This window comes from Cebus imitator, unplaced genomic scaffold, assembly GCF_001604975.1.
Source record: "Cebus imitator isolate Cc_AM_T3 unplaced genomic scaffold, Cebus_imitator-1.0 Scaffold27, whole genome shotgun sequence".
Lineage (NCBI taxonomy): Eukaryota > Metazoa > Chordata > Mammalia > Primates > Cebidae > Cebus > Cebus imitator.
Window position 1 is genome coordinate 15679501 of NW_016107342.1, and position 25222 is coordinate 15704722.

Here is a 25222-nt window from a genome sequence, read left to right on the forward strand (position 1 = left end):
TGTGTATATATATATATATATAATGTGTATATATATATATAATGTGTATATATATATATAATGTGTATATATATATATAATGTGTATATATATATAATGTGTATATATATATAATGTGTATATATATATATATATATATTCTTTATATAATTAATATATATAGGCCTGATTTCCTTTTTGTGTCTCTCTCTCATTGTACTATATACTCCAGTGTATATTCTGGGTTTCCTCAGTTAATCCACAGCATCTGGAACAATAAATGGGTACATGGTAGGCACACAATCAGTGTTGACCAAATAAATGGGAAGAAGCAGGAAAGCATATATATGTTCAATAAAGCCTGAGAAGTATTCTCAGAGCTCAAGAACTGAATAAAGGGAGAGATGGATCCAAGATGGCCGAATAGGAACAGCTCTGGATTGCAGTTCCCAGAGAAAATGCAGAGGGTGAGTTATTACCACATTTCCAAAATAATTTTTACTGCCCACAGACCAGGAGATTCCTGGGCGAAAAAGCACCACGAGTCTCCAGCACAGCTGTTTCAGCCAGCACAGTAGGTCTCTCTGCAAAAACTCACAGAAATCTGGCTGCCATTTCAACTGGTGACTGGAACGTCTGGGAGACAGAGTTGCCTGTTCAACTGAAAAAAAGGGGCTGATACAGGGAGCCAGGTGATCTGGCTTGGCTGGTCCCACCCCCAACAAAGACAAGCAATCTGAAATGCTCTGGACTTAGAATTTCACAGCAAGTACAACTTGACCCAAGACAGTCCAGTTCTGTGGGGGAAAGGGTGTCCGCCATTACTGAGGCAGTCTATCACTACTGAGGCAGTCCACCATTACAGAGACAGTCCGCCATTACTGAGGCAGACTTTCATTACCAAGGCAGTTCTAACTATACTCCTATAAACAAAACTGCAAGGAAGTTCACACAGCAGCTGGGCAGAACCCACGGCAGCTCAGCAACACCTCTGCTGGCAGACTGTGACTAGGCTACCTCCTCACTGGGCAGGGTATCTCTGAAAAAAGGAAGCAGCATGTCAGGAACTTAAAAATAAAGCCCCACTTTCCCAGGACAGAGCACCTGGGAAAAAAAGTCGGTTATGAGTTCCGTTGCAGCAGACTTAAACATACTTGCCCAGCAGCTCTGAATGGAACAACAGAACTCACAGTTCAGCACTTGAGCTCCTATAAGGGACACACTGTCTCCTCAAGAAGTTCCCCGACTCCCTTATATCCAAAGAGACACCTCATAAAGGATAGCTTAGTCTGATATCTGGTGGGTATAATTCTGGGACAAAGATAACAGAAGAAGAAACTGGCAGCAACGTTTACTGTTCTGCAGTTGCTGCAGGTGATCCCCAGGCAAGCAGGGTCTGGAGTGGACCTCCAGCAGTCCTACAGCAGAGGGGCCTGACTGTTAGAAGGTAAACTAAGAAACAAAGAAATAATTTCATCATCAACAAAAAGGACGTCCACTCAGAGACCCCATCTGAAAGTCACCAACTACAAAGACCACAGGTAGATAAATCCACAAAGCTGGAAAGAAACCAGTGCAAAGAGGATGAAAACACTCAAAACTAGAATGCCTCTAGTCCTCCAAGTGATCACAACTCCTCACCAGCAAGGGAACAAGGCTAGATCGAGAATGAGTCTGATGAACAGACAGAAACAGGCTTCAGAAGGTGGGTAATAACAAACTTCTCTGAGCTAAAAGAACAAGTTCTAACCCAATGCAAAGAAACTATGATCTCAAAAAAAGGTTTGACAAAATGCTAATGAGAATAAACAGCTTAGAGAGAAATATAAACTAATTGATGGAGGTTAAAAACACAACATGAGAACTTTGGGAAGTATACACAAGTTTCAGTAACCGAATCGACTAAGCAGGAGAAAGGCTATTAGAGACTGAAGATCAACTAAATGAAATAAAACAAGAAGGCAAGATGAGAAAAACAAGAGTAAAAACAAATAAACAAAGCCTTCAATAAATATGGGATTATGTGAAAAGACCTAATCTACATTTGATAGCTGTACCTGAATGTGATGGAGAGAATGAATCCAAGCTGGAAAACACTCTTGATGATATTATCCAGGAGAACTTCCTCAGTATAGCAAGGCAGGCCAATATTCATCCAGGAAATACAGAAAATACCACAAAGGTATTCCTAAAGAAGAGCAATCCCAAGGTACATAATTGTCAGATTCACCATGGTTGAAATGAAGGAAAAAATGCTAAGGGCAGCCAGAGAGAAAGGTCAGGTTACCCAGAAAGGGAAGCCCATCAGACTCACAGTGGATCTCTCAGCAGAAATACTACAAGCCAGAAGACAGTGGGGGCCGATATTCAACATCCTTAAAGAAAAGAACTTTCAACCTAGAATTTCATATACAGCCAAACTAAGCTTCAGAAGCAAAGGAGAAATAAAATTCTTTACGAACAAACAATTGCTGAGAAATTTCATCACCACCACGCCTGCCTTACAAAAACTCCTGAAAGAAGCACTAAACATAGAAAGGAACAAGCAGTACCAGCCACTCCAAAAACATACTAAATGGTAAAGAGCATTGACACAATGAAGAAACTGCATCAACTAATGGGCAAAACAACCAGCTAGCATCAAAATGGCAGGATCAAATTCACACATAACAATATTAACCTTAAATGTAAATGGGCTAAATGCCTCAATCAAAAGACAGAGACTAGCAAATTGGATAAAAGGTCAAAACACATCAGTATGCTGTATCCAGGAAACCCATCTCACATGCACAGATACATATAGGCTCAAAATAAAGGGATGAAGGAAGATTTACCAACCAAATGGAGAGTTCAAAAAAAGCAGTAGTTGCAATCCTAGTCTCGGATAAAATAGACTTTAAACCAACAAAGATCAAAAAAGACAAAGAAGGACATTATATAACGGTAAAAGGATCAATGCAACAAGAAGAGCTAACAATCCTAAATATATACACATCCAATACAGGAGCACCCAGATACATAAAGCAAGTTCTTAATGACCTACAAAGAGACTTAGACTACCACACAATAATAGTGGGGAACTTTAACACTCCATTGTCAATATTAGATCAACAAGACAGAAAGTTAACAAGGATATGCAGGACTTGAACTCAGACCTGGACCAAGCAAACCTAATAGACATTTGCAGGACTCTCCACCCCAAATCCATAGAATATACATTCTTCTCAGCACCACATCACACTTAGTCTAAAATTGACCACATAATTGGAAGTAAATCACTCCTCAGCAAATGCAAAAGAACAGAAATCATAACAAACAGTCTCTCAGACAACAGTGCAACCAAATTAGAATTCAAAGTTCAGAAACTAACTCAGAACCACACAACTTCACGGAAACTGAACAACTGACTCTTGAATGTTGACTGGATAAACAATAAAATAAAGGCAGAAATAAAGATGTTCTTCGAAACCAATGAGAATGAAGACACAGCATATCAGAATCTCTGGGACACATTTAAAGCAGTGTCTGGAGGAAAGTTTATAGCAATAAATGCCCCCATGTATAGCAAAGAAAGATCTAAAATCAATACCCTGTTGTCAAAATTAAAAAAGCTAGAGGAGTAAGGTAAAAAAAAAAAATGCAAAAGCTAGCCAAAGACAAGAAATAACTAAGATTAGAGCAGCACTAAAGGAGATAGAGACACAAAAAACCCTTCAAAAAATCAATAAATCCAGGAGCTGGTTTTTTGAAAAGATCAACAAAATAGACAGACCACTAGTCAGACTAATAAAAAAGGAAAATGAAAAAGTAATCAAATAGTTGCAATAAAAAACAATAAAAGGGATATCACCACTGATTCCACAGAAATACAAACCACCATCAGAGATTACTACAAACAACTCTGTGCACATAAACCAGTAAACCTGGAAGAAATGGATAAATTTCTGGACACTTGTACCCTCCCAAGACTAAACCAGGAAGAAGTTGAAGCCCTGAATAGACCAATATCAAGGGCTGAAGTTGAGGCAGCAATTAATAGCCTACCAACCAAAAAAAGCTCAGGTCCAGATGGGTTCACAGCCAAATTCTACCAGACATACAAGGAGGAGCTGGTGCCACTCCTTCTGAAACTATTCCAAATAATTCAAAAAGAGGGAATCCTTCCCACATTATTTTATGAGACCAACATCATCCTAATACCAAAACCCAACAGAGACTCAACAAGAAAAGAAAACTTCAGGCCAATATTCATGATGAATACAGATGCAAAAATCTTCACTACAGTACTGGCAAACTGATTGAAATAGCACATCAAAAAGCTGATACATCACGATCAAGTAGGCTTCATCCCAGGGATGCAAGGCTGGTTCAATATAAACAGAACAAAGATAAATACCACATGATTATATAAATATGCAGAGAAGGCCTTCGACAAAATTTAACAGCCTTTATGCCAAAAATTCTTAATAAACTAGATATTGACAGAAAGTATCTCAAAATAATAAAAGCTATTTATGGCAAACCCACAGCCAATATCATACTGAATGGGCAAAAACTGGAAGCATTCCCTTTGAAATCTGGCACTAGACAAGGATGCCGTCTCTAACCACTCCTATTAAATATAATATTGGAAGTTCTAGCCAGAGCAATCAGGCAAGAAAAAGAAATAAAGGGCATTCAATTAGGAAAGGAGGAAGTCAAATTGTCTCTATTTCCAGATGACATGATTGTATATTTAGAAGACCCCATTGTCTCAGCCCAAAACCTCCTGAAACTGATAAGCAACTTTAGCAAAGTCTCAGGATACAAAATCAATGTGCAAAAATCACAAACATTCCTATATACCAATGACAGACTTAAAGAGAGCCAAATCAAGAACAAACTGCCATTCACAATTGCTACAAAGAGAATAAAATACCTAGGAATACAACTAACAAAGGATGTAAAGGACCTCTTCAAGGAGAACTACAAACAAAACAAGAGAGGACACAAACAGATGGAGAAACATTTCATGCTCATGATTAGGAAGAATCAATATTGTGAAAATGGCCATACTGTCCAAAGTAATTTATACATTCAATTCTATCCCCATCAAGCTACCAATGACCTTCTGCACAGAACTGGAAAAAACTGCCTTAAACTTCATATGGAACCAAAAGAGAGCCCACATAGCCAAGTCAATTCTAAGCAAAAAGAACAAAGCTGGGTGCACCATGTTACCTGACTTCAAATTATACTACAATGCTACGGTAATCAAAACAGCATGGTACTGGTACCAATATAGACCAATGGAACAGAACAGAGGCCTCAGAGGCAACACCACACATCTACAACCATCTAATCTTTGACAAATATCACAAAAACAAGCAATGAGGAGAGGATTCCCTGTTTAATAAATGGTGTTGGGAAAACTGGCTAGCCATGTGCAGAAAGCAGATACTGAACCCCTTCCTGACACCTTACACTAAAATTAACTCCAGGTGGATTAAAGACTTAAACATGAGACCTAACACCATAAAAACCGTAGAAGGAAACCTAGGCCAAACCATTCAGGACCTAGGTACAGGCAAGGACTTCATGACTAAAACACCAAAACCATTGGCAACAAGCCAAAGTAAACAAATGGGATCTAATTAAACTCCAGAGCTCCTGCACAGCAAAAGAAACAATCATCAGAGTGAACCGGCAACCAACAGAATGGGAACAAAATTTTGCAATCTACCCATCTGACAAAGGAGTTATATCCAGAATCTACAAAGAACTAAAACAAATTTACAAGAATAAAAACAAACAAACCCATTCAAAAGTGGATGAAGGATATGAACACACACTTTTCAAAAGAAGACATATTCGAAGCCAACAAACATATGAAAAAATGCTCATCATCACCGGTCATTAGAGAAAGGCAAATCAAAACTACATCTCATGCCAGTTAGAATGGCGATCATTAAAAAATCTGGAAACAACAGATGCTGAAGAGGATGTGGAGAAATAGGAACACTTTTACACTGTTGGTAGGAGTGTAAATTAGTTCAACCATTGTGGAAGACAGCGTGGCACTTCCTCAAGGACCTATAAATAGAAATTCCATTTGACCCAGCAATCCCATTACTGGATATATATCCAAAGGATTACAAATCGTTCTATTATAAAGATGCCTGCACATGTTATGTTCATTGCAGCACTATTTACAATAGCAAAGACTTGACACCAACCCAAATGCCCATCAATGATAGACTGGACAGGAAAAACATGGCACATATACACCATGGAATACTATGCAGCCATAAAAAACGATGAGCTTGTGTCCTTTGTAGGGACATGGATGAACCTGGAAACCATCATTCTCAGCAAACTGACACAAGAATAGAAAATCAAACACGACTCATAGGTGAGTGTTGAACAATGAGAACACATGGACACAGGGAGGGGAGCATCACACACTGAGGTCTGTAGGGGGAGACAAGGGGAGGAACAGTGGGGGGTAGGGAGTTGGGGAGGGATAACATGGGAAGTAAGACCAGTTATAGGTGTTGGGGATAGAGGCAGCAAACCACATTGTCATGTAAGTACCTATGCAACAATCCTGCATGTTCTTCATGTACCCCAGAACCTAAAGAGCAGTAATATATATATTACTGCATGTATAAAAGAACCTAATAAAGATAGTGCATTCATTAATGGTATGGTCCACTCGTAGACATCCTTATTTTTTACTTGTGACTAACTCATCACACTCCAGTAAACTGACTTCCCAAACTCATCTTGAGAAATAGTACTGAATTTCCTAAAGAACACTCACAGCCGAGATGTCTAAATGGTCATTTGAGAAAAGTCCCATGTTGTCAGACTCAATGTCAGAAATGTGAATGTTTAAAAAAGCAAATAGGGAATAACCTACATGCACAGATCTGATGAAATTTAATATTAAAAAAAGCCTATTTTTCTTTTAGCCCTTCCCATAATGGTATATTGTATAAATTATATCATACAAAATGTCCTACTATTAATAAAAACAATTACAACCTCAGAACAATATATATTAAATGACAGTTAAAAGGAAATGAGGAACAAAAAGAAAAAGGCAAAATTAGAGTGATTCTAACCATAGAATAAGAATTTTAAACTCAGATTGTCTAAGGAAAATTAGAGTCACAGCCATGAATAAGATAGATATCAAGAAGAACGCTGCAGTCCTATTGGACTAGGCAGTCAGATATTGAAGTTTAGGACTGAGTAAGAAACTGAATTTAAGGAAAGAAATTGTGGACAAAGAAGAGACCATAAAGTGTGAGTGTAAACTGTCACATAAGTTTGTACGTACATTTGTGGCTGACATCTGAATTGTTCATACACAGGATGAGACTCCATACAGTCCATGAGAAACAACAGTTTTTAAGCAAGAAAGATCTCAGCAAAGATTTCAATTGGGGCTGGGTGCTGGAGAGAAATAGTTTGACATTCATTTTAGGCCAAATTATAGGGCCCTGGTAGCCATCTCAGGCTTTCCACTGAATTCCCGGAAGGGTTATGTCTCATAATTAAAACTTATATCTCAAAACTAAGTATATCTTTCCAGGATTAACAGACGAAAGAGAAATTCACCTATATAAAATTAAAGTTAAAGCCAACCCTTACTGAAACCAAGATAATGTGCTAACAACAGGCTGATCAAAAAAAAAAAAAAAATCTTTACAACTTAGAGACAGGTAACAAAATGTAGTCTCTTCAACTTTAAAAAGCAAACTTAAACAACTACTAAAGACAAAAAAATACAAAGGAAAATGCAATAGCTAATTGTATAGAGAAAAGCATCCAATAAAAGCAGGTAAATGACCCAGATTTAGGAATTAGCAGAAAATAACTTTAACATAACTCTATTACTCCTGCTTCTGACTATGGTGAAGTAACTAGGAGCGTTCTTGCCCTATTGCTGTAACCATCGAAAAAACTAGGCAAAATACTTAGACAACTGTTTTTTTTTTCAGATTGAACAACAATCATTGTAGAACTCTGATCCCTGAGAAGAAGAGGAAAAGGAGAAGACATCTATCTAAAATTATCCTGGTTTCCTACCTAACAATAACATTTTAGAGTGCACAGTAAGATAAGTAAAGCATGAAAATATCATTAAGTTTAGGAGTGAGATATCACAGTTGAGGGAGGATAAGAAATTTGGACATTCAGAGTAATGAAGATGAGGTAGCTAAACAGAGAAAGAGGTTCAAAGAGCTGGTCAAGATTCCTATTTTTATGCTAAATTATATGCCATGCATCTGCGGAATGAAACTCGATGTGGCCAAGAAAAAAAATGACTAGGAAGCAGTAAGCTAAACAATTTTCAAAGCTTGTATAAGGCTGTGAGAACTGAGTTTCAGTCCATCAAAACAGACATTCTTTGTTTAACTCAAAGGACACTCCATAGAACCCTCAGAAAAGGCATGACTTGGTAGTAATGCTAATCTAGCTCTGCATTAAAAGCCCCTCACAGGGCAAGAGATGGGGGAGTGGCTTGCATCTTCGGTGCCCCACTGCTCAAACCTCTAGGGGGAGCATGCAGGCTGACAGGTTGAGGGGCTCTGATCCCATGGCAGTATCTAGGGGTGAATGTTTGCAGCTGAAACTCCAATGGCCATGTGTTATACGTGCTCTTTCACTTTAGTCATCTGTACCTAGGTGGCTTGTGTTAGTCAGCTCAATTAGACCTCCTGCCTTATCTCAAGGACAGAGGGCTCTCTATATCCCAGGGTTTCTTTCCTTGGTGTACCAAAAGAATCAGATCACACATGGGGTTGGAGAATGAGTGTAAGGTTTTAATGAGTGGAAGTAACTCTCAGCAGATGGAGGAGCCAGAAGGGAGATGGAGTGGGAAGGCGGCTTTCCCCTGGAGTCGGGCCACTGAGCAGCCCAGGCTCTCCTCCAACCACCCCAGCCAAACTCTGTGTCATTCTGCCAGTCAATGGCCTGCTGGCCTGCCAGCATCTGTGGGTGTGCTCTTCTGTCAGCGTGCTCCCATAGACTCCCACTAGACATCTAGCCACTTGTGTGTTCTTCCAATGATATGTTCCTCGTAATGTTCAGCTGTTTGTGTGTTTGCCTGCTAGGGTCTTGGGGATTTTATAGGCATGGGATCGGGGTGTGATGGGCCAGGGTGGTCTTTGAAAATGCAACATTTGGGCAGGAAAACAGAAATGCCTGTCCTCATCTAGGTCCTTGGGCACATATCCTGGGGTGGAGCTCTAGCCAGGGACCACGCCCATCCCTTCCCAGCACTTCCCTTCCCCTCTTCCATATCAGTACTGCCTTGTAGGGGGCATTTGGATTATGGGGCCAGATCTCTCATGAAGGGCTTGGTTCACTCCCAGCAGTAATGAGTTCGTATAAGATGCGGGAGTTTTAAAAAGTCTGGGATCTCTCTCTTCTCTCTCTTGCTCAATCTCTCTCCTTAGCTTCCTCTCCCACCATGTGACACATCTGCTTCTGCTCCACCTTCTGTCATGATTGTAAGCTTCCTGAGGCCCTCACCAGAAGCAGATGCCAGCACCATGCTTCTTGTACAGTCTGCAGAACCATGAGCCAAATAAACCTCTGTTCTTTATAAATTACCACAGCTTCAAGTATTCCTTTTTGGTCATGCAAAATGGACTAATACACCCACTAATTCAAAACTCCCAGTGGACCACAAGTAGAACAAATGCAAAGAAACCACATAAAAGTGGGTTGTGATTACATTTCTAAATATATATATACATATATATATATGGAAATTTTAAAATACCTTGACAAACAAGACATTATATAGAAAACTTCCTACTGAGAAATGAAAAAACAACTTTCAAAAATGAAGAGAAAATAAGATGCAGACAAACAACAGCTAAGATAATTTATGCCAAGCCAATCTACACTACATCAAATGATTAACAACAACAACAAACATTTCTAAGACTTAAGGAAAACTATGTCAGGTGAAAATTTGGATTTTTACAAAGGAAAGAAGAGCACCCGACAAGAAAAATATATGCGAAATATAAAATATTTTTTCATTTAAAAATGTGGCTTAAAAGATAATTGAGATCTCCTGGTTGTCCTTATGACAAGTAAATGCCTTGCAAGTTGTCACACCTAACCTTACAACACAAAGAAGCTGAACAAATTGAAAACCAAAATATTTTCATGGACTCATCAGAGGCCTGAAGTCACATGGAAAATGTCACTGTTAAATCTAAAGATATTCACAGAAATATGGCAATCAAGATCTGCTTACCTGGACCAGAAGCTGCTGAAGCCTCAAGTGGGAAGCAATTTAAATAGTAATTTTGACAAATTGCTGGAAGCTGAGTACAGATTAGTCTGAGTGAGAAACCCTGTTTGTTGCAGTCTTACGAAGGGCCCACATTTTTGCAGGCTTTCTCTCCAGCAACGCTTCCAGGTTCTCAGAGAGAGGATCTGGAAGGACCCCTGCATGGCTCTGGTAAGGGACAGAAAACAGTAATCATTACGGAGCCTGGCAGCAGTAACGCAAGGAAAAGGAAAGTGAAATTGTGACTAACTCAAACCTTCAGCACCTCTCTGTCATTAACTGATAAATACAACCAGCATAACATCATCAAGGACGTAGATAACCTAAACAGCACTGTCAATTAACTTGATCTAATTGACATTTATGAAGTATTCCAGCTAGCAATATTGATAAAGAAAAATACGCTTACACATAAATTGCCAGAAATGAAAGAGGTATATTTAAGAACATCAAAGATAATACAAACATTAAAGAGAAAAATAAGAAATCATTATTTAAAAACTGTATGCCAATAAATCCAACAATTTAGAAAGAATAGAAAATATCTTTGAACAATACACTTCATCAAACAAATAAAAGAAAAACAAAAGGATTAATTATATGTCTACTTTGGAATACTGAATTTACACTTAAAATTTTTTAAAAAATAAAATCCTAATACCAACCCAGATGTTTTATTGGTACATTCCATTCCATGTTTAAGAAAAAAAAAAAAAAAACAACTTATGTAAACTATAAAAACAGAGGAGGAGAGGACTAGTTCCAACATGTTTTATAAAGCCACATAGAATTCAGACCAAAATCTTGCAATAAATTTATTTTATTTTTGAAATCACACAAAGAAAATCATAAATCAATATTCCTAATAAATATAACAAAAATGTCCTCAACAAAATGATAAAGTATTAAATGTAGCAATATGTAAGAAGAATATTACACCAAGGACTAGTTACCACAGAATATAAAGTTAATCCAACATTCAGAAATCACCTTATGTAATATTATGTAATTAATAGAAAAAAAATAACATAATTAGTAGCATAATCATAAAATCTTTGTCTAAGCCAATATCTAGAAGGGTTTTCCTGATGTTATCTTCTAAAATGTTTATAATTTTGTGTCTTAGATTTAAGTCCTCGATCCATCTCAAGTTGATTTATGTATAAGTCAAGACATGAGGATCCAATTTCTTTATCCTGCATGTGGCTAGCCAATTATCCCAGCACCAATCATTAAATAGGTGTCCTTTCCCCACTTTGTGTTTTTGTTTGCTTTGTCAAAGATCAGTTGGCTGTAAGTATTTTGCTTTATTCCTGGGTAAATTTTTCTGCTCAACAAAATATGTTATTAAGAAAATAAAAATAAGAGTTGCAAGTTAGATAAAATATTTGCATACATATATCATATCACGATGAAGTTTCTATCATAAATAGGAACTTCAACTCAATAATAAAAAGGCACACAGCATAATAAAAATAATAATTAAACTTGACACTTTACCAAATAAAATTTATGAATTTTTGGAAAGTACTAAGAATGCAGTCAAAACTAATAGTCATTAGATAAATACAAATTGGATATTAAAACCACAGTGAGATATGAGTATAGACCCATTAAAATGACCAAAAACAGACTAATGATTTAAAATTTTCATAAGATGCAATTGTAACTATCACATATTAATAGTAGCAGTGTGTATTAATTATTTTTTTCTTGCTGCTCTAGAATAAAAATACTTCTTAGTGGCTTATAACATTACAAATTTACTCTCATACAATTTTTGAGATTAGAGGTCAAAAGTCAAAAATCAAGGGATTGGCAGTACTATTTTTCTTCTAGAGGCTTTAGGAGAGAATCCATTTCTTTGACTTTCCTGGGTTCTAAAAGCTGCCTACATTCTTTGGCTCATGGCTCCTTCTTCCATTTTTAAACTGTATGATTCCAACCTTCTCTCCCATCATCATATCTCCTCTCTCTGATTTTGACTTTCTTGGCTCCTAATCATAAGGAATTACTCGTAAGTAAATTAGGACCATGAAGATAACCCAGGATAATCCCCCATACCAAGATTGTTTGTTGAATCATACATGCAAAATCCCTTTTGTCATGTAAGTTAACATTTTCAAATTCTTGAAATTAGGATATCTTTAGAGGACCATTATTCCCTCTACCATAGATTGTAAAATGTTATCTTAGACTGTCTTATTAAGTTAAGCAAATACTTCCCTTATAATTCAGGAATTCTGCTCTTATTTGCTCAAGAAAAATAAAGGCATATGTGTATAAAAGCTTTGTCCAAAAATGTTCATAAAATCTTTATTCATAATAAGCCCAAACTACAAATAACATAAATGTCTATCGAGATGAGTGTAAAAATAGATTGTAATAAATTCATAATTAAGCACACTATAGGTTGAGCATCTCTAATCTGAAAATCTGTTCTAAAATCCAAAACTGCTTGAGTGCCGACATGATGCCACAAGTGGGAAATTCCACACCTGACCTCATGTGATGGGTCCCTATCAAATCTTTGCTTAATACAAAAAATTATTTTAAAATATCGCACAAAGTTACTTTCAAACTATGCATATAAGATGTATATGAAACAAACAAACTTTGTGTTTAGACTTGGATCCCATCCCAAAGATTTCTCATTATATATTTGCAAATATTTTTTCAAATCCAAAATTTAAAACACTTTGAGTCCCAAGCATTTAGGATAAGGAATATTCAACCTGTCTTCAGAAATAAAATAGAATGAACTACTGATACACAAACAACATGAATGAATCTTCAAAAACGGAAACAAAAATATTATGCAGAGTAAAAGAAGTTTTCCTGAAACATTACATTCTGGATGATTTCATCTACATGAATTTCTAGAAGTAGCAATTTAACACATTATGACAGGAATTAGAGTTGTGGTGGCCTCAGATGTGGGGTAGTGGGAGGAAGGCACGGAAAGGAGGTGATTGAAAGGAGGCACAAGATAAATTCCTGAGGTTAAGATTTCCTGTGTCTTGTCTAGCATCATGGGTATTTGGGTATTTACACTTGTCAAAACTCATCAAGCTGTGCACTTGTAACTGCTACATTTTATTACATGTAATTTAAATGAAGGAAACTGTCCATTTCCTACCCAGATGCTTAGAGTTTTTAAGAGAAATATATTTCAAAAGTGTGTGAAGAAAGAGGATTAAAAAAAATCTATTTGTAAAATTTCCAAAGCTTTCTACACTTATTTTTTATTGCCAAAGCAGATCACAAAGGATTGTGATTATGGCACAAAAGAACCAAATAAAGGGACTGGGGATATTGCAGAGGTACTCAAAAATTTTATTTTATATCTACTTTTATGTGCCTGACTATTAAATTTAACATTTCTTGAGGTTTTTGGGCATTGTGAAGGAAGGATACTATACCTCTCAGCCAGCTGCCTGGGGAGAATGCCTGGGCTGCATATGCCTGGCTCGTTTGAGAGAGAGCAGAGCCTTTCTAGCTCTGAGGCTGCTGACAGCCTACTCAGCACAGGGGCTCTGCACTCCCAGCCTGTTCTCAGCACTGTTGAAATGTCCTCCAAAGTCTACATAGGTGCTTACAGATGGTCAAGAAATTGAATTTCTTCTTTGACCATGTATTCTTTTTACCCCTTCCACATAGATCTATTGTTTTTTTATACTAAACCAAATTTTGCCTCACTCTGTTTTCTTATCTTTATAATCTTGCTCTATTTACTTGGGTTATCAGTTTCTCTACGTTGTCTGAACTTCATATTAAGATAATTTAATGATACAGTTGATGACATCTTAGAAATTAGTTTGTCAATATTCTACCTAAAGACAATAATACTGTGTACATTCAGAGTAGCCCCCATAATATACATTTTTCTGTTCCTAAGCTCATAACCTTAACTGATCTTTTTCTGATTTAGACCTCTGCATATCATTCTTTAATACCTTTTAGTTACACCCTCCCTGCTAAAAAGGTGAAATATTTTTATTCTTTTTTGTAACTTTCTATTTGTTGATATTCCTTCAAGAATTCATTTACTGTTTTGACCTCAATATCTATACCTTCAAGTACTCACTTATTGCTTTAACCTCTTAATGCCCAATAGATAAGGCAATAACCCAATAATCTAATGAACCTGACTTTCCAATTCATTTATATCAAGATAATTTGACATGAGTTTTTTCTTCTCCTTTCTTTTTCCATTCTGAAAAGAAAAAAGCAAAGAAAATACATTAGGAAACTCATTTTAAATCATACCTTTTCTTGTTCCTCATTTTAAAAGAAGAACAATGACTCCTCATTGCCGAAATAATATATTAATACAATATGACTCAGTCAAACCTTTCTTAACTGGTCCAAATACAACTTTCTAATTATTTATCCTGCTGTTTTTCATTATGTGACTAATCCACAGTGGGCTAATTGCAGGTCCACAAAATTATAGAATTTTCCTACTTTAAGTGTACCTCTCAGTTGTTACCTAGTAAGTGTGACTATTGTTATGAATATCTCAGAAAACAATTTGACAAGTTTCAAGAGACTGCAAAATTTTCTTTCTTTTTACACCAAAATTCTTTTTTGGAATCTAACAAGGAAAAATAATTCTAAATAGGAAGAGAGAAGAATGTTTAAGCAAAACAAACAAAGGTTTATATATTAATTAATATTATATTGGAAACTTTTACAATAATTCACAAAACTGGGCAAATCAATATAAAACTTAAATGTCTATTGCTGTGTGATTTAAAAATACTTTAAATTTGGGGCCAGGTGTGGTGGCTCATGCCTGTAATCCTAGAACTTTGGGAAGTTGAGGCAGGCAGACTGCTTGAGTTCAAGAGTTTGAGATCAACCTGGGCAATATGGTGAAACCCCCCATCTCTAGCAAAAATACAAAAAATTAGCTGGGCATGAGAGTGCACGTCTGTTGTCACGGCTTCTCAGAAGACTGAGGTGGGAGGATCACTCGAGCCTGGGAAGTAGAGGTTGCAGTGAGCTTAGTTCCTGCCATTGCACTCCAGCCTGGGTAACAGTTTAATTTTTTTTTTTTTTTAACAGAGTCTCTTTGTCACACGGGCTGGAGTAGAATGGTGCACTCTTGGCTCACTGCAACCTTCACCTCCTGGGTTCAAGCGATTCTTCTGCCTCAGCCTCCCAAGTAGCTGGGATTACAGGCTTCCACCACCATATATGGCTACTTTTTAAAAATTTTTACTAAAGACCATGTTTCACAATGTTGGCCAGGCTAGTTTTGAACTCCTGACCTCAAGTGATTCACCTACCCAGGCTCCCAAAGGGTTAGGATTACAGGCGTGAGCCACCATGCCCAGCTAGAATTTTTGCAGACAACGATTGTCCTTCCTTTTACTCCTACTTCATCCACTCTCCAGATGCAATCATATTCAATTCTTTTAGTATTTTTTTTCAGATATTTACATTTATATCTCTAAATAATAAGAGCATATTGCTATGAGATTGTCAAAACAGAATCATGATGATATATTTGTTTGAGAAATACTAACACAGAAGACAGTGAGTTTTCTAGCGGGAATTTATAAAGATGGTCTCACAAATTAGGAGATCAGAGCAGGCTTTTCCCAGATGGAGGTACGACTTTGCAGTCTCTAGGACATAGCCCATGACACTACCCTTGGTCAGAGAAGACATCAAGAGGCACAAGGACACTTTTATCTCTTTCTGGAAGTGGGCTGTCCTTAATATGCAATAAGGAGTCATGAAAAAAGAAATATATAAGCTGGAATTGAAATCCCAGTGTGACTAGGTAGTTCTTATGAACAGAAAGGTTTCAATGCAGAGCTATTAGATGACCAGTCACATTTTGCTTTTTAATCAGAAAGGTCATTCCTTCCTTTTTCTTCATATTGATTAACCTGGCAGTTAGTTTTCTGCAGCTGCATAGGGAAAAAGTGCTAAAAGGCCTCAGTATCAGAGGCAGAGTTTTATTTAGGGATTCAGTTCCCAATAGGAGCTCTCAATTTGTCCTCCTCTAATGCCTGATATCCCATGCCAGAAGTCCCACTGATTCTGTTTTTTAAAGAAAAATAAAACCACGTCTAAAGGGATAGGAAACAAAGACTTGGAGCCTGAGCACTCCTTTCTACAACAATCAAACTATTGCTTAGTTTTCACTCCCTATCTCGTTCCTACTTTCTGCAGTACCAGCAATTCCCGAATCTTTATCACCTAACTTTAAAATGGACTCCAGTGGAAAAATCATGATTTTATTGGTACTTACCCTGTACACACTTGGGTTGGATTCTCTGCTAAGTCATTTACTTATGTATCATTTGCCCTCTACATATGCTGCAAGTTACAGATGACTCCTTGTTTTCATCAGTGGTGAAACTTCTGTTTCTTATTTGTGTGTAATCCAGAAGTTTGCATAATCATATTTAGACATGTGGATGCTGACTCCAAGATGCTCATGTGGACACAGTAGATGTAATGCATCGGTAATATGATTTGGATCTTTGTCCTCTCCATATCTTATGCTGAAATGTGATTTCGGGCAGGTCTAGTGGCTCACAGATGTAATCCCAGCACTCTGGGAGACTGAGGCAGGTAGATCACCTGAGGTCAGGAGTTCAAGACCAGCCTGGGCAACAAGGTGAAAACCCATGCCTACAAAAATAAAAAAATTACCTGGGCATGGTGGTGGGTACCTGTAATCTCAGCTACTCAGGAGGCTGAGGTGGGAGAATCTCTTGAACCCAGGAGGCGGAGACCGCTGTCTGCCGAGATCTCGCCACTGCACTCTAGCCTGGGCAACAGAGGGAGACTCCATCAAAGAAAGAAAAAAGAAAGTAAAGAAAAGAAAGAAACAAAGGAAGGAAAGAAGGAAGGGAGGGAGGGAGGAGGGAAAGGAAAGCAAGAAAGAAGAAAGGAAGGGAGGAAGGAAAGAAAGAGAGAGAAAGAAAGAAAGAAAAGGAAGGAAGGAAGGAAAGAAGGAAGGAAGGAAGGAAGGAAGGAAGGAAGGAAGGAAGGAAGGAAGGAAGGAAGGAAAGAAGGAAGGAAAGAAGGAAGGAAGGAAGAAAGAAAAAAGATTTCAGTTTTGGAGATGAGGCATACATAGTGCTAGGTGATTAGATCATGAGGTTGGATCCCTTGTATATGGTTTGGCAGCCTTATCTTGGTATTAGTGAGTTCTCAGTTAGTTTCATATCTAGTTGCCTAAATGCCAGAAGCCCCCCCACTTCTCTCTCGCTTTTACTCTCTCTACCATATGACAAATCTGCTACTGCTGCCATGATTTGAAGCTTACTGAGGGCCTCACCAGAGGCAGATGCTGGCAGGATGCTTCTTGTACAGCCTGAAGAACCATGAGACAATTAAACCTCTTTGCTTTTTAAGTTACCCAGCCTCAGATATTTCTTTATAATGATGCAAAATGGCCTATTACAGTATGTTGGGTACCTAGTTATCAGAAGCCCTGAAATGTACCCAATATTTTCATAGCCCACAAACTATTATAAAAAAGACAAATGAGAAACCCAAAGAAAATTTAGAGCTTCTTTTCTTCTGCCTCTCCTTTAATTACCCTGTTAAATAATGTGGGATGTGGATTTTTACAATGGGCTTAAGTCATATTGATAAAGAAAGAAAGAAAGTTGATTGACACTCAAATGATGTATTATTAGGAAAAAATGTTTTACTACATTTGATATATTATTAGGAAAAATGTTTTACTCCATTTAACTGAGTTTTCAAAATCACATTCCCTGACTGTCTGTTTCTATCATGCCACTAGGCATTATGAATTCAATAAAGCTTCCTTAGGTTGTATAAGACTAACTGGTCTCTCTCTTCTCTTTCTCACCCTGGATCCCCCAGGGATAGATCAACCACTAAAGGAGGAAATACTCCAGGGAGTATATACAATGCATTTGTAAGAAATCACATTCGTTGGACTAGGGGAAAATGTGAGAAAATTCTTATAGAATAAGGACAAAAAGAAAAATCAGAAAAAAATGCATTAAATAAATATATATTTTTCTCTCATTTATATGTAAAAAGACTTGAAGAAAATATGTCACCTTGCTAAACAGTAATTACATTTTGGTGATTCCAAATAATTTTTTCTTGTTATTATTTTTCTGTATATTTGAAATAATATTCAATGAATACTGTGACTTTTAATGAATACATTATTTTATTGACTCAAACACCCCTCCCTCTCTCCTTTTTTTCTTAATTTCCCCAGTTGACATGATGTTTTGCTCCTTTAAGATCTTCAAAATTTGTTTTCGTATAGCTTTTATGATGTTTATTACATACATCCTTCTAATTTAATTAACTGTCTGGGATTTTATATTTTTTATTTGTTTTTCCACTTGAGATGCAACATTTAGTAGCATGTATCTTAGCATTCCCTACAGTACCAAGCATAGTATTTGACGTATAAGGTTTGCTCCTACGTGTGCAGAGATGAGTAAACGAGCTGACTGTTTTGTGAGCTCCACAGTTATTCTGTAAGTTGCTGGACAGTCCACAGGCAGTTTGCCTAATACGGATTTTCCTTCCAAAACATCATGCTGTGAAAGTTTCCCATTACAAAACTCACCATATTTATTACACCCCAGCGGTAGGGATTTTTTTTCCCGTTTGCTTTTATCAAATGTTCTTCCTTTTTTATCCATATCGGTTGCCATAGAAGCAGCTCTAAGACAGAGCTGAACACATCATCAGAATTCGTACACACGTAGGCTGGTAACTACAGTGGCGGACGCTTGCTTATGGCACCGAATGAGTGTTTTCACATGTCCTGTCCTGAACTGCCTCCATTTTTCAAGACCAGGTGCCTCACTGTATTAATGAAGGTGCTTGTCTATCAAAGTAGTATTGTAAAGTTAGAAAGATGTGTGTAGCATATACTAAGCTTCTGACTGAATTTGTTGTGGCATTTTTAAGCACCACAGTAACTACAGTGTTTTAATTTTTCGTTAACTGTACCAGTTATTTCCTTTTGTTGAGACTCTGCTGTTTCTGGATTTCCTAAAAGACAATGGACATGTGTAATAACATGACACTCAGAGTCTTCTGATCTGACCTCTCTTGCCTCAAAAAAAAAAAAAGATTATAATTTTCATAACCAGATATATAGCCATCACTCCCTTCAATTTTTCTGAGAAAGCAGTGCTGCAGTCTTCCTAATATGTTATCTCTGTGATATTTTTGTTATGTCTTTCCCTTTGTATTTTTCTTCTCTTGCTCAACCTATTGAAAATGGGAAATTTTGGGAGTTCAAGGATCATAGAATGTTCTGTGGTGGGAAGGCCTAGAAATACTATATTATTGCAGCATTTTCATTACATTTGTGTGTGAATTGTGGCTGAGAGAAGAAAAGTTAACTTTCGAAGGCCCTACTGTGAGTTAAATTTGTATTTTTTATAATTAGCATGTTCTGATTTTTAATCTGAGGTTTTGTCACTACTTATTGCTTGACATCAGCATGAGTTTTAAGAAAAAAAATTGGATCTGCTTTAAATTAAAAACCAACCAACCAACAATTGTTTCTGTATTAAAAAGATCTGGGAGTTTGTCAAGAGAAATATAGAAGAGTTTGAAGCTTGGAATAATATCAAATTCGTCACTGTTATAAAAAGTGCCATATACCATATTTTTTATGTGTTTTTGCCACTTCTTGTGACAACCTTCATCTTTTTTATGTCTCGTAGCCATCCCTTGTTATTTAAGTATGAACTCAAAAGTCCAACCTCCCTTCTTCAGGTGGTTTTGAAGCAGCTAGGTTCCTCTTTCCTGTAAACTTTTCTACCATAGCACTTGCACCATCACACAATTTTATGCATTAATACTTTCATATATTCATCTTGTTAAATATTAATTGAGAACCTACTGTGTGCTCCCAAGAGTTACAAATACTATGATACCATGATGAGTAAAGAAAAAAAAGAAAATTATTGAACTCAAAAAAACTCCTGTTTACTTGGAAAGTTCATGGCACGTTTTTATCAGTTGAGACATTAGGCTGTTAGATTGTAAAGGGCAGGGATTGAGCTTTATTCATTGTTATGTTCCCAGACTATAGTGTAACTCTGAAAATGTAAGACATACTTACTGAAAGAACCAATGGTTGAATAAATCATATATAAAGTATAAATGCAAAGAAAAAGAAATGATGAAGGCTAAAGTATTTTTAGTTTACTTCATCAGTCATTTGAAACTGTCATTTGGAATCAAAAGCAAAGTCTTAGAAAGGAAATAAAGGAGAAGAGGAAGAATTCAGGGCAGGAAAAAACAAAGCATGAACAAAGTCAGAAAATGGAGGTTTAGAACTCAAGTAACATTCATGGATACAGATGACAACAATTACAGCCATTAGAGAGATAATACAAAGATAAATTAAGAACAGTTTGTAAAGAAGTTTATTTATTCTAGTATTACCTTTACATAACATCTTATTTTCAAAAATGTCTGGCTTATTCTGGGACTACTGGGGAAAATTATTTAAATAAATATATATGTATATATATACACATATATTTTTAAACAGCATTTTAAGATATGCCTGTGAAGAGATAATATATTTGGCCTTTTAAAATAAAAAGACCACATTCTAACTAGGGGAATAGTGAATTCCTATTTGTCCCATAAAGATTGACCTACTGACAGATTAACCATTGAATGGGCAGGCGTGATATATAAATTGCTTTTCTAGGATTTTGGATATTTGGGGGCTGATCATCCATAGATGTGTGTGACTAACTTATTTATACCAGTAGTTCACATTTGAAAAGGAGTTAGCAAACATAAAGCATTATCAACAAAAAATAAAATAAAGTAAAATCACGGGGCCACCTATGGATTGAAACTAGACTAGACATTTACTGGCTGAATATATGAAAAATACATTAAAAATATGAAGAAAAAAACTACTGTCTTAGGCAGAACAATTCCTATTTTTATTTTTCTCAACTGTTATCTTCTTTCTTCCTAATTTAAAGAATGTACAGAGAAGGGAAATCTTACGAGGACACAGAATTCCACATATCTTCATGTAGCTAAGGACCACAAACACAGCCAAGGTCTTCTTGTAACATTTTCCTCATTATAAGGTCACTTATTCTTTTCCTCGGTCAATGCCTAGAACTGTATGTAAGTGATCAGATGTATAAAACAAAACATGATTATGTTATCCCATGGCATAGTCAAAGAATTCTTATAAGTAAATCATTACCAGTACGTGTTTGAAAAGTATACACACATGTATACACACACATTTACATCAAAATCAGTCATCATTAGCAATCCAAATGCAGAAAGCAAGACTCTAATTTCATACTTCATCATGTAACATTTAAAAGCAATTAAAATATTATCATTTTATATATGTTTCCAGGGAGAAGTATCTTTGAGACAGCACGCTGGAGCAATACATGATGTATAAATAATTGAACTAAACCCAAACACTCATTTTTGAGAGAAAAAATACTTCCAATACGATAAATAAAAGAAACTTTACTGTGAATTTTTATTTAAAATCTTTAAGCTTCAATGTAAATATCTGAGAACAAAAAAAGTAGAATATTTTTCCTCTGAAAAAGACAAATTGAAACAAAAATTATTCACATAAGAATAATAAATTTAGGGAGAAATACCAAACTTAATGTGGCCTCAACTAAGGGAAAGACTAAAAATAAATTTTTCTTTAGGATTTTCTTCTTAAAATTTTCTGATGCTTTATCAATATCTTTCAAGAACAATATGGATCAAAGAAGATCATTAGCCTTAATCAGGATTATATTCTAATAAAATAATTAATTTAAAATATTTTCTTTCTTCAATAATCCTTTTTTAATTATTATTTTAAATGAATGCTACAGATACATGAAAACATATAATTGAAATACAATTGGAGTTAAGCCTTGTTTCTTCATACTCTTTCAGCTGTGTTTTATTTGTGGAAAATTCTTAATACCATAATGATTTTCCCTAGTGCCCCAAATTTTTTGAGCTGTTTTCTCTTTATCCTTTTGTTGGTGATGGCATGGAAAATGAAAACTAATTTTAGGCCATCATCAATGATTCATACCTGTAATTCCAGAACTTTGGGAGGCTGAGGCAGGAGGAGCACTTAACAGCCAGGAGTTTGAGACAGTCTAGGCCAGAATAGGAGGTAAGAGAGGACATCCTTGTCTTGTTCTGGTTTTCAAGGGGAATTCTTCCAGCTTTTGCCTTTGCCTATTCAGTATGATATTGTCTGTAGGTTTATCATAAATGGCTCTTATTATTTTGAGGTATATTCCATCAATACCTAGTTTATTGAGAGGTTTTTTTTTTTTAACATGAAGGGATATTAAATTTTATCAAAGGCCTTTCCTGCATCTATTGAAATAATTATGTATTTTTTGTTTTTTGTTCTTTTTATGTGATGGATTACATTTATGTTTTGCATATGTTGAATCAGCCCTGCATCCCAGAGTTACAGCCAACTTGATTATGATGGATAAGCTTTTAGATGTGCTGCTGGATTTGATTTGCCAATATTATATTGAGGACTTTTGCATTGAAGTTCTTCAGTGATATTTGTCTGAAGTTTTCTTTTTTGTTGTATCTCTGCCAAGTTTTGGTATCAGAATGATTCTGGCCTCGATGAGTTAGGAAGAAGTCCGTTATTTTCAATTGCTTGGAATAGTTTCAGAAGAAATGGTACTGGCTCCTCTTTGTACCTCTGGTAGAATTCAGCTGAAAATTTATCTTGTCCTGGGCTTTTTTTTTTTTTTTTCAATCTGATATTTATTACTGCCACAATTTCAGAACTTGCTATTGGTCTATTCAGGGATTCAAATTCTTCCTGTTTCAGCCTTAGGAGGTTCATATTTCTAAGAATTTATCCATTACTTCTAGATTTTCTAATTTTTTTGCATAGAGTTGTTTAAAATATTCTCTGATGGTTGTTTATATTTCTGTGGGATCAGAGGTGATATCTCCTTTATCATTTTTATTGTGTCTACTTAATTATTCTCTTTCTCCTTAATTAGTATAGTCAGTGGTCTATTTTATTAATTAAAAAAAAAATCAATTCCTGAATTCATTTATTTCTAATACCTACCTTCTGAAGTCTATGTCTGTCAATTCATCCATCTCAGCCCTGCCAAATTCTGTATTCATGCTGGAGAGTTTTTTCAGTTACTTGGAGGAGAATAGGTACTCTGGCTTTTTGAGTTTTCTGTGTTTTTAATTGATTTTCTCATCTTTGTTAGTTTCAATCTTAGAGGTTGCTGGTCTTTGGATGGGGTTTTGCTACGCTGGAGGGAATCCCACTCATCTGGACTGCCTGGATTCCTCATAGCCAGTAGGGAGAAAGACTAAGTCTGCTGATCCATGGACACCATGGCCTCCCCTACCCCCAGGTTCTCAGACCCAAGGAGATCAGAATTCTGTCCCTAATCCTTTAGCTGCAGTTGTTGAAATTCCTGCAGAAAGCGCCCACCCTGTGAGAAGGGATGGGTCAGGGTTTGGCCTAAAGAGGCAATCTGGCCACTACTGCTGTGATGTGCTGAGGAGTATTCCTCCTGTGTCCAAACGGTCCATCTCTACTGCACCAGCTGGGGGAAAAAATTGCAGACCGAAGCTACAATGATGTCTATTGCTCCTCCCTCTAGGAGCTCAGACATCTTAGGCAGCAGGCAGCCACAGTGATGACCGCTGCCTCTCCTCCTGGGAATTCATGTGTCTTAGGCAGTCCCCAGTCAAGTGGCTGCTGAGAATCTGAACAGCTCTGTCCTTAGAACCCAACCTGTTGGCATGGGCTCATGAGGGGGATCTCCTGAACCATGGGTTGCACAGATCCATGGAAAAAGCATGATTCCCAGGTGAGGTAGCATGATCATTCACTGCCTCCCTTGGCTGGGAGTGGGTGCTCCCCTTTTCCTGTGTGGCTCCCAGGTGGGCCATTGCACCACCCTGCTTTTCCTTTCTCTCCATGGGTCACATCAACAACATAATGGGTCCCAGTGAGAGAACCTGGATGCCTCAGTTGTTGGTGCAGGATTCACACTGTTTTCATTCTTGGTGGGAGCCTCCGGCCGTAGTTGTTTCTAGTCGGCTATCTTCAATATTCATATTTTTGCTAGAGAAACCTTGTGTTTGATTTTAGACTGCTTTCCATATTCTACCAGTAGTATTATGAAAAATACAGTTTATTCAAATATGACCATTCTGAAATCCAGGGGATTTTGATAAGAAATACAGACTTTTATGAGATAGTTATAACAATTGTAGAAGTAGCATGCAGCCAGCTAAGACATCATCGTCTTCATTTCTGAGTTACTGTCTCACAGGTCCTATGGATGCAGCCATCTGATCAGAGTAGCAAGAACAGGCCAGGACAGGGAGTCTGACTGAACAGTTTTTTTTGCTACCAGTTAGTTAGGCCAGAAAACACAGAGCCTACAACAAGGGCAGAGGAAAGAGAGGCCCTTGGCCTGGGAGGAAAATAGAACAGTACATATTTTATTCAGCAGTTTGGTAGCTTAATTCATTATTTAAAATATTTAGACATGAGGAATGTGGACTCTGTACTCTTGTCCTAGATTCTGAAATTATTAAAGGTGAGTCTGAGCACTTACTTGCTGCCGTGTATCAGTCCCATGAATGTGACTGCTAATAAGAGGAATGAGAGTGTGGAATTGATGCAGTAAGGTTTGCTGGGGTTTATTTCCCTTCCCTGCCTATCCCTGATGCTTATCAACCTTGAATCTGAAGTTTTTAACATATTTAGAGAACATAAAACAAATACTGTTTTTTGTATAGAAATGACTTTCATGCGGAAAATACCAAATAAAAATAAACCTTCTTCTTCCTTTGGAAGAGATGCTTGGAGCTGATACAGAAATTTTGACTATAAATACAGAAGTATGAGAATGGAACTCAACATTCCAAGAATGGCAG